Consider the following 11,333-nt stretch of genomic DNA (forward strand, 5'->3'; position numbering starts at 1 on the left):
AGTATTCCATTTCAACAGCAAGTTATACATCTTTGACAAAATCTTAGTTTTGGGTTCTAACAATTCTGTTTCTAATTTTGATTTTTCCACCTGGAAGCCGATTTTCTTGTCCAAATTGTATGCCTCCATTATCTGATAATAATGAAGCCAGTCTCGCACTTTGTTTTTTAGTTTTTCAAAACTCTGCAGTTTCAATCTATCTCCATCTTGTTCCAAAATTTCCCAATATTTCGGCCATTTGACCTCCATATTGAGCTTTTTCAGAGCTTTCGCTTCCATCGGTGACAGCCACCTTGGGGTTTTATTTTCAGGAGACGACAGATGTTAGGCTATCCCTGTCCAGATAGAGGTGCAGCTGGGTCACCAGCCATAGCTGATAGAAGGCACTCTGTGCCACCAAGGTCTCTCAAACTTCAGTTCAGGGCTGAAAAGTAAGCAAATCACAAGTAAACAGAGATTGAAAGGTGCAATTGCCTAATTCCTAGCTTCCAAACAGCCGCAAACGTGCATAAACGTTTTTACTCTGCTAAACAGGGCTTCACAGCCTGACTACACTCATATTTTCACACACACATGGCACTGGTTTAAATCCCAAACCTATCTCCATCAGTTTGGGAGGACCATTTTGTGGTTCGTGTCAGATACCAAATTGGGCCAGTGACACCGATGGATCCAGAAGCTGCGTACCTGCTCCTTCAAAGGGAGTGTAATCCAGAGCAGGCCCCCTCCCATCCATCTGGTCTAGAGAAGCAGTGCCTCAGCCTTATCTGGATAGGCTCTCACCTAATGCATTACAGAAGGAAAGGACTGCCTAATCCCAGGTCATAGGTCTGGTTGGGATGCATGGTCATTGTGCAATCCAACACCTAATATTACAGTGGTAGAATTAGTACACAGAACAAATTATCAATTCAGCTCTTTTCAAAGACCTCTGTAAAGAAGCAGGTCAGCTAGCAACAGAAAGTATGCAGGGCAGAAGGGCTTCTCCCGGGGGGTGGGCAGCCTGGAACAGGAATGGGGAACCTTTGACCCTCTAGATATTGCTGAGCTGCAACTTCCATCAGCCCCAGTAAGATGGCCAGTGGCCAGAGAGGATGAGAGATGCAGTTCAGCAGCGTCTGAGGGGCTGAAAGCTCCCACACCTGCTCTAGAGTGTAGGCATTGCAACTGGCAGGGTCCCACTACACATGCATTCAGCTGGGGGACATAATGCAAGACTTGGAGTGGGTTTGGGTTTTCTTAAGAAAGATTTTATTAAGACTTTTCATGATACATTGCAATAGAAGAACAAACTAATCTAAACAAAAACAAAGAATCGAGGGGAAAGGGGGGGAAAATAATATAAAATTCTCTTTCACAGGGAGATCTTAGTTTGTCTCACACAGAGAAAGGTGAGCCCTCCCAGCTCTCACCTGGGAGCTTTCATCTCTGAGCCTCCCATCCTGAGCAATCTTCCCTTCCCTGCCTCTCACACAGGGTCCTCCATCAACTAACCATCACTTACACCTGCATGTTGAGCACTCCTTCAACCAGGGTTGGGAGGAAATGGTGGTGGCTGCCCTCTGGAGTCTCCTGGCCTCTGCACCCACCCAGCGTGATTCAGAGTGAGCCCAGTTCCCTGTATGGTGGTCTCAGGTTCCCACTTCAACTGATGGGTAAGGTTGTTTTGAGTTCCCTCACCCTTGTTCCCAACGTAGATCTTCATTCACTCTTCCTTCCCTGCTGGGGGAAGCCATTTTGTGATTTACCTCAGGTCCCAAAATGTCTTGGGTCAGCCCTGCAGGGGCTAAAACACTGCCTGTCACCAACAGGTCCAGATCAAGAGGGATGCATCCCATTTCCTGCTCCTCTGATGCAACCCATGGGCAGCCCCCGACTTCCTTCTGTACAACCCCCATACTTCAGTGTCAACCATACTGCTATGCCAAACAGAGGAGCTAGCAGGACTGTCCAACTTAGTCACAAAGGATGGCACCTCAAGCATCGTTCCTATATCATTCACATGCGTTCTGTGGTTGAGTCACAGAAGGGGACCATGTGACCCAGCCCCAGAGTGTGGTTCCTAGAATGGTGTCGGTTGAATCCCACATGTAGCTGGCTGTCTTCTTGTGGGCTGTTCTGAGTTTCCTCTTGGCTCTTCTCTTTCTCTATCCAGCAGAACAAATGAAGCTGGTTGGAGGTGGCCAAGAAACCACCACAGCAAGAAACAAGGCCAAGCTGAAAGTGTGGGATGTGAAACACAAGAGCAGTCAAGTACAACATTCCTAGAGTGAACATGTTTACACATGGAGAGGAATGTTTGTCCAGCCAGCAGGTAAACTTCCTGTTTCCTTCTGGGCTGGGACAGACATCCTCTGTATGTGATTAGAGGTGGGCATGGCCTCACCTGTGCAGGTAATGACAAAAGCACAGGGCAGAGCAGCCATCTCCCTCTTTGACTACATGCATCAAAGAAGCAACATCTGCTTAGCCAAAGATGCTGTCTTGGCCTCCAGCCAAGAGAGGACAAAGGGACTGTCTTCTTATGGAATAATTTCCAAGTGTATGTTACTTTTCTAAGCTAAGTCTGCCTTCTGGGATCCTATTGTGAACAGAATGATATGTGAGTAAATTTTTTTTTTACTTTTATAGAAGACTGTGTTGTGTCTTATCTTTTATGAGGGAATAAGAGGAAAATACCAGAACAGTCAGTTATTATAGAGGCTTTAGCGAGCCTGAGCAAACGCATCCACTGCAAGTTTAAAAAGGGGAATGTTACTCTGCTAAATTGTGGAACTTGTTAACACAAGTTGGAAAAGGATATAATCAGACAATGTATCCTCTCCTGCATCCCTGAACATTCCCACAGAAAGGAATCCCAATACAGTGGTACCTTGGGTTGCAAACACTTCAGGTTACAAACAATTTGGGTTACAAACTCTGCTAACCTGGAAGTAGTACCTCGGGTTGTGAACTTTGCCCCAGGATGAGAACGGAAATTGCGCGGCAGCAGCAGCAGGAGGCCCCATTAGCAAGGTACCACTGTAATCAGTTTCATCATGCAATAGTTGGACCTCCACAACAGCACAAGGACCTTTCCTAGGAAAGCTGTGTTAGAGACTGGGGTCCAACAGCCAGAAATGACTTTTTCAGCAAGGGACACCCTAGTACTTCCTGCTAGTTGGAAAAAGGACCCCTCTCAAACAAGCATGAATAAACTCAGGTGCTAAGATAGATAACCTGGACCTGGGAAGGGTTGAACACACACACACACACACACACACACACACACGGTTGATGCATTTTTCCAAGAATCCTGTTCATGTTGTCAGGCTGGACAAACTCAAAGGTAACCACAGAAACCTCATAAAAAGCTGTTATCAGCTCCTGAACAATTACTGTAACATGCTCTACATGGGGCTGCCTTTGAAAAGTGTTCATAAATGTCAACTGGCTCAAAGAGCTGCCGCCAGATTGTTGACCAGTGCTTGTCATTGGAGCAGACGGCTCCCTTGTTACAACATCTGCACAGGCTACTGGTCTTTTTCTGGGCATAATTCAAAGTGCTGGTTATGACCTATAAAGCCTATGTTGCTTAGATCCAAGCTATCTGAAAGACTCTATTCCCTCATAGAGCCCCTTCCTGGGCTTTGAGATCTTCGTGGGAGGCCCTTCTTTGGGTCCCCCCACCCTCTCAAACACACTTGGTGGGAACTTGGGAGAGGGCCTTCTCGGTGGTGGCTGCTCCCAGACATCGGAACTTTCTCTCTAGAGAAGCTAGACTGGCTCCCTCCTTGCTGTCCTTCTGCTAGCTGATGAAGGCTTTGTTGTTCCAACAGGCTTTGGGGAACTGGTGGCTTTTAATGAAAGGACTGGTGCGGTGCTGTTTGTATTGTAATAATCTGCATGTTTTTAATACAGTTTAGATACATAAATGATTTTAATTCAATCAGTGTTCAGCTGTATTTTAATTATTGTTTCACTCCTATGTTTTTAGCCATTCTTATTGTGTCTGTAAGCCACCTTGAGTCCCAGCCAGGGAAAAATATATATAATAACAGCAGCATTCAGAAAGGAAAGATATTACTGATGGGGGATTTCAACTTCCCAGATATCTGTTGGAACGCAAACTCTGCCAAGAATGTAAGGTCCAACAAATACCTCCATTGCTTCTCTGATAATTTCATTTCCCAGAAGGTAGAAGAACCAATCAAGGGATCATCTATCATGGACCTGGTCCTCACCAACGGGGAGGAGATTGAGAAGAAATATGATAACCATCTTCAAATATCTCAAGGGTTGTCATATGGAAGAGGGAGCAAGCTTGTTGGCTACTGCTCTGGAGGGCAGGACTCAAACCAACAGCTTCAAAGACTTACAAGAAAGGAGATTCTGACTAAACATCAGGAAGAAATTTCTGGCAGTAAGAGCTGTTCAATAGTGGAACAGTCTGCCAGAAGGTGGCAGACTCTCCTTCCTTGGAGATTTTGAAGCAGAAGTTGGATGGCATCTGTCCTGGGTGCTTTAGCTGAGATTCCTGCATTGCAGGGGGTTGGACTGGATGACCCTCCAACTCTATGATTCTTATGTACGTAGAACAACAACAATACAAGACTGCAGTCCAAGTCAGAACAGATACAATCCATTCATTCATTCATTCATTCATTCTACTGCCCTTCATCACAAAACTCACATCGTGGGCTTTTGGGGTCTCCAGCATCACCCTCTGGACCCTTAGCTGTAAAAGGTCCCTTGCCACTCAATTTGGCTCCACTCACCAGCTCTAGGCAGAAGCAACAGCAGCAGAAAAACAAGATTTCATTGTCAGTAATGTTGCCATTTGAGAGCTGGAAAGAGCAGCCAGCATCACAAGGCAACGCCAGCCACTGAGGGCCACCAACAAATGTTCCCTAGACCTCCAGTTGTCTCCTTCGCCATAGTTCAAAAAGAAACGCCAGTAGAGATGTGTATAAACTTCTGACTTTCTGCAAGAGACATAGCTCTGCGTTTGCATAAAAATTGTATTGAATTTCTGTTTGTCCCATTTACTCATGATTGATGAACTATAGGTCAAAACATTTGGCTCTTCCTTTGTAATTGTATATGTAGAACCCTACACACCACATTCATCTTTTGGCCAAATGATAATTAAAGGGAGCAAACCCACAAGATGACCAAAATAATTACGTTTCTTTAGATCAAGGCCATAATTAAAGCATCGCAGCTGGGGGTCAGGGGAGCACTGGAAGCTGCCAGGCCAAACTGCACACAAGTTAATAGGGAGAAACTGAATGAAAGGTTTTGGGTACAGTTGTGCTATAACTTCACCACTTGTTTTCTGCTGAAGCAACCACAGGAGAGACAGAACTGCACTGCAGGGTATAACAATTTGGTAAACCCAGTAGGTATTGGTGGTTATAAGTCCCATTCAGGAACCCAATATTAAAGGGGCGACATGGCCCAGAAATTGTTGGTTAGCCTCATTATGAAGCAGAGAAGCCATATTCATAACAGAAGAAGAAGCTTTAGGAGTTTGGAGGGTAGCAAACTAGCTATACTGTTACATTTCCACATGTGTCAATGCAGTATAGACACTGCAGCCTTTCAACCCTCATGGCTTAACCTTCATGACCATCCAATTTTTTTTTTCCTTGCCCCCCTCAAAAAAAAAGGAGTCGTGAAATGATAAGGCTTCCCTAGATTTCTCTACATGGCTACAGGAAGCCTGTGGAACCTGGTGACAAGAGGGAAACTAACATCTGGTGCTTGCCATAGAAAACACAGACTGCCTCTTCCCGAAGGCCATGCCTGGTGGACTTTTCTTTGCCAACCAAGTTTGCGCAGCAGCTGGGACAATGGAATAAAAACTTGCCCACAATATCTTTGCTTAGCTTATTTTAAGTAATAATCAAACAGCTGCAAAACACCCCTTCTCACCACTACACCCTCCCCCAGTCATTAATCGAATTCTTTAACACTATACTAGTCAATTAGTAAGTCAAGCAGAGAGTACAAAATAAGAGAGTAAGCTAGCAAGATACGATACAAAGCATTTGGTCAACTTAAATACAGTATTCAAAATAATCAATTATCCTATCACATCGCTGCATTCAGTGCAGCAGGAAACTCCCCCTGCTAGTTAGGCAAATTGCTAACATACCACAGGTGCGCTGAATTGTTGCTAGCTCACAGGTGTGCCGCCATGCAGGCTAAGATTACATACACACATACCTCTCTGAGTAGCACCATTGACCACATTATTATTAAGAAAACCTAACAATGCCCCCTGTGCTGCCCACTCAGCTGTTCCTTGATACGGTCTCAGCAAACAGCAATAGCAATTTAGCTCGAGGAGTTCTTCCCATTAAAAAATAGCTTAAACCTTCCACACTGGTGTCTCTGAGGCAGTTTACCACACTTCGATTTGCAAGAAGCCTGAATTATATCTTAGTGCTTTCACAGTTTTGGGCAACTCATTCCCTTCCAGAGGAAAAAAAAACGGTGTGCCAGCTGAAACATTTCTACTCAGGTGCCCTGTAAATGCTCAGCTAGAGACGCATAACATTTCACAGAGGAAAACAGGGGCACTCCTGTCCCTGAGAGGGTGGCACTAGGGATGGAAGCTGGCAGCCCATGTAGAAAGGAGGGAGGGGGGAAATAGGGCAGAGGGTGGTGGAGACAGCGGCGTAGCATGGGTTGTCAGCACCCGGGGCAAGGCAAGTAATTTGCGCCCCCTAACCCGGGGCAAGGCAAGTAATTTGCGCCCCCTAACCCCTAACCTGCCGCCGCTGCCAGCTTCTTCTTGCTGCTGCCTGGTCTGGTCTGGTGTGGTTCTCTCCCGCGCTCAGCGCTGCGCTGGGCGGCCGCTGCACTGTCCCTCCCCCAGATAGTCCCTCGCTGTCTCTCCGCACCGCACGCCTGGCACCCACCCCCTCCACAGTGGGCGGCGACCCAGCGGCTCGGATCGGATTCGCACAGTCAGCACTGCAGTGAGAGAGAGAGAGTGAGCCAGGTAGGGGCAGAGAGCTGCGAGTGCGAGCGCCCCCCCCAGATGTTGCACCCGGTGCGGCCAGCCCCCCCTGCACCCCCCACGCTACGCCACTGGGTGGAGATCCAAAATTAGGATATTGGAGGGTAGTGGGTTCCCTGGGGAGGGGCTCCAAAAAGCACAATAGAGTCACATTGGACCACATCACTTCCGACAATATTCCAGATGACCTGTGTGTTCTTAGGAGGATACACTTCTTCACTCAGCCCATGGAATTCACTTTTACAGGGCGTGATGTTGACCACCAACTTAGATGCCTTTAGAACAGGATGAGTCAACGTCCTGGAGGATAAGCTAGTAGTCATGACGGCCGTATCCTGCTACCTCCATGATCACAGGCCGCATGCCTCAGAATACCAGCCACTGGGGAACAGCCACTGGAGGAGGCAACTACACCCAGTCCCAGTGGGCTTTTCGTGGAGGTCATCGAGCTGGCCATTGTGGGGAAAAGGAGACCGGACTGGACAGGCCTTTGCCCTGATCCGCCAGTGCTCTGTCCTCTCCTACCAACTTCCGATGGATCCTTAACAAGAAAGGGGACAAGATGGAACCTTGTGATTCCCAACTGGATAAATGCCTGTTTTGTTTTTTAAGAAAAAATAAAGTAATACTAATCAGAAAGTAATCAGAATGGAGTCTTTCTGATATGTGCAGAGTACACCACTGAATAACGAGAAGAACTTCTGAGTCAGAAGTCTGGGCATTTGCATGCTTTTCTTAGGAGAAGGACAGGATATAAACAAACAAACAATAGTATTGGGTATTCATTATAACTTGGAATGCTCTTTATTCAGAGGAGTCCACATGAGATTTGAAGGCATTCAAGCTATGCAATTTCTGTCGGTTTCAGAGATAAGAGCTGCAATATCACACATGGAAAATGCTTTTGAACAGAATATTTTGTTAGAAGGGAGTCTGTATAGATTTAGCTGCTTCTAATGAACTCCAGAAGATTTCCAGAGATGACATCAGTAGAATTGAATTGGACTGTCTCTAAATGGTTCTGCAAAACCCTTGCTATCTGGGTTACAAATATAACTACAAATACCATTAAAAGAATGTAACATTTTTAATCATTTCTTTAAATATTAATCTGTATGTTACAGTCTATTTTTCACAGAGACAGTAAAACCACCTTACAGCCTCTGAGTGTTGTGTGAGGATCTCACTTTACGTAAGCATCCTGTCCGGTGGGGAAATAATTCCCTGTGCCAAAAGCGGAGAAGGCTACTTACTACGTGTTCAGAATTTCCCATAGCATTACATCATCATAATGTTCCACTCCGATTTTTATTTATTTAGCATTATATTACCATTATTTATATCCCACCTTTCAGGACAGACACAAATACTTCCAAGGCAGTTGACAAGCAACATTAAAATGGGGGGGGGGGGGGGAGACTTACAGTTTATTCTGTATTAAGAAATAAGAACTGCAGACAATTCCCTGTAGGACAATTTGCACTCATATCAGCATCCCCCTGTGATGGGCAGCTGCGGAAGAGAGATGTAGAGCCAACCCTCAAGTTCACAGTGGCCCTTGGGGAAGCTCACCTGGCCTTGCTGGGGTGATGCGCAAAGGGGGAATGTGCATTGCGGAACACAGCACAGCATCCTTGGCAACACATCAGGATTCCTCAGTAGGGGAATCCAAGAGGAAAAGGTTGCCCCGTCTAAAAAGTTTGAAAACCACTGGAAGCTCCTTGGCAGACATACCGGAATCTCTAATATGGTGCCTGGTTCGGGCATTAAGAACTAGTTTTAACACTTCTGGATTTCAGAACATAACCAGAATTTAGCACTCTTCAAGCATTATTCATGTGAAGGGGCAACACAAATGGGAGACATAGTCGTGCCTTTGCCCCATCGTTGTGAGGTTTGTGATGGCTTCCTGTGCGCAGTTTGTGTGCAGCATGCTTTTTGTACTCGCATTGGCTCCCTGTTCAAGCAGTTTAGAAAACCCATGATGTGGCCCCTGGCTTGTGAGACAGGGAGTATCTATAGCAGGGGTCAGCAAACTTTTTCAACAGGGGGGCAGTCCACTGTCCCTCAGACCTGGTGGGGGGCCAGACTACATTTTTGGGGGGAAAATATGAACGGATTCCTATGCCCCACAAATAACCCAGAGATGCATTTTAAATGAAAGGACACATTCTACTCATGTAGAAACACACTGATTCCTGGACTGTCCGTTGGCTGGATTGAGAAGGCAATTGGGCCGGATCTGGCCCCCGGGCCTTAGTTTGCCTACCCATGATCTATAGGATCTCTGAACCTAACCCAAATTCTCTTCAAATGGGATCCTTTCCATTTCTTTTCTTCATGTGCTTTAGAAAATGTAAGTTTAATGCCTCCATCCATCAAAATAGCTTTGATCTGAACCCTCTAAATCAGCCTGGAAAAACAGCTCATGTGCAAAGTTCAGTTCTATGACCTTATTCCCTTTTAGCCTCTGTCTTCAGCTGCGTGTGGCTTTATTATCACAGCTGTTGCTCATGCTGAACAAGAGGACCTGCAATCGCCAGGGTCTGTATGTGAGAATAGATAAGGCCAAGCGGAGAATTTTGGGTGGGGGCAGGAGTGACACTCTCTCCATCATAATCATCTTTGTTTCTTTAAGGGAAAACAAATATGATAGTTCCAAGCCACCTGGAGTTGTTCCATTAACGTCGTTATCCCTGTGCAGATGCTTCATCCAGGCATAGATTAACACGTGGAGGCTGAGGTGGGCATAGAATCATGGCTGCTGGCACCAACTTTAATAGAAGGGGCTTAGGTAAATGCGTCCGAATGTGCATCTTATTGCACAGTCCATAATTTGCACTAAAAAAAGAGAATTCATGCCTGCCTACGCACAAAGACCCTTCCATTAGCAGAACTTTCAACATGCAGGAGTCCAAGCTGAGGCCAGAAGATGCCATCCAATCTCCCCCCACTCCCCCATCCCATCTGTGTATGTATGTGTACACATCTGCCAATTTTGGTTCCTCTTGGCTTCTCGTTTTTTCATTCTTAAATTCACTTCCCAACATAGAATCATAGAACTGTAGAGTTGGGGGGGGGGGACCACGAGGATCATCTAGTCCAACCCCCTCCAGTACAGGAATCTTTTGGCCCATGAGCCTGAGATTAATTATCTCTTGCTTTACCCACTGGGCTTTTTTTTTAAAAAGGTCCTCATGAAAATTCATCAGCATTTTAGTGCAGATTTATCCTAATTTACAAGTTTTATATACAATATCCCTATTATAATGTATTATAATGCTATATTCCGTAATAATAATAATAATAATAATAATAATAATAATATATTATTTATACCCCGCCCATCTGGCTGGGTTTCCCCAGCCAATGTGGGCGGCTTCCAACAAAGTATTAAAATACAGTAGTCTATTAAACATTAAAAGCTTCCCTAAAGAGGGCTGCCTTCAGATGTTGTCTAAATGTCAAGTAGTTGTTCCCCTCTTTGACATCTGGTGGGAGGGCGTTCCACAGGGAAGGCGCCACTACCGAGAAGGCCCTCTGCCTGGTTCCCTGTAACTTGGCTTCTCGCAGCCAGGGAACCGTCAGAAGGTCCTCGGCGCTGGACCTCAGTGTCCAGGCAGAACAATGGCGGTGGAGACGCTCCTTCACTGGCGGTTTTTAAGCAGAGGTTGGGTGGTCACCTGTCAGGGATGATATAGTGGAGATTCCTGCATTGCAAGCGGTTGAACTAAATGACCCCTCGGGGTTCCTTGCAACTCGATGATTCTATTATCCTAATATACATATATTTATGTACACTTTACCATAGTATAAATATTTCAGTACAAATTAAATGGTTGGAGAATTGCATTCCAGAATCTGGAAAAGTGCGAATTTTGAAAGATGGCCTTTGTTGTTTTATAAAATGTGACTCTTGTAGTTTCACATTCAAATGTAAACTGAATCAAATCTCACCCACTCCCAATCTGCAAGCAGATTCAACAGGGTCTAAAGTGGAATCCAAGGTCAATATGGCGATTCCTGCTGAGGCAAAGCATCTGAGGAATTTTAGGGGAACTAGAAAGCAGCATCTCAATAAAACTAGTGACATTCTGTGCCTATGTATGTATGAAGAACAGAGCAAGAGATGAGGGACTGTTCCACGTATCCTTACGTGATGTTTGTAAATCGAACTAGCACTGGACAGGTTTGGGAATCCAGGGATGGTGGACCTCAGAATGCCGCTTGAAGTTGAATGTCAAACTCAACACGAGTCTGTCTTATGCCAGCAATGTTTTCATTCATTTTTACAACAATTAATACACTACTTCACTACAATATT

Source organism: Podarcis pityusensis, assembly GCF_964106645.2.
Source record: "Podarcis pityusensis genome assembly, chromosome: 1".
Lineage (NCBI taxonomy): Eukaryota > Metazoa > Chordata > Lepidosauria > Squamata > Lacertidae > Podarcis > Podarcis pityusensis.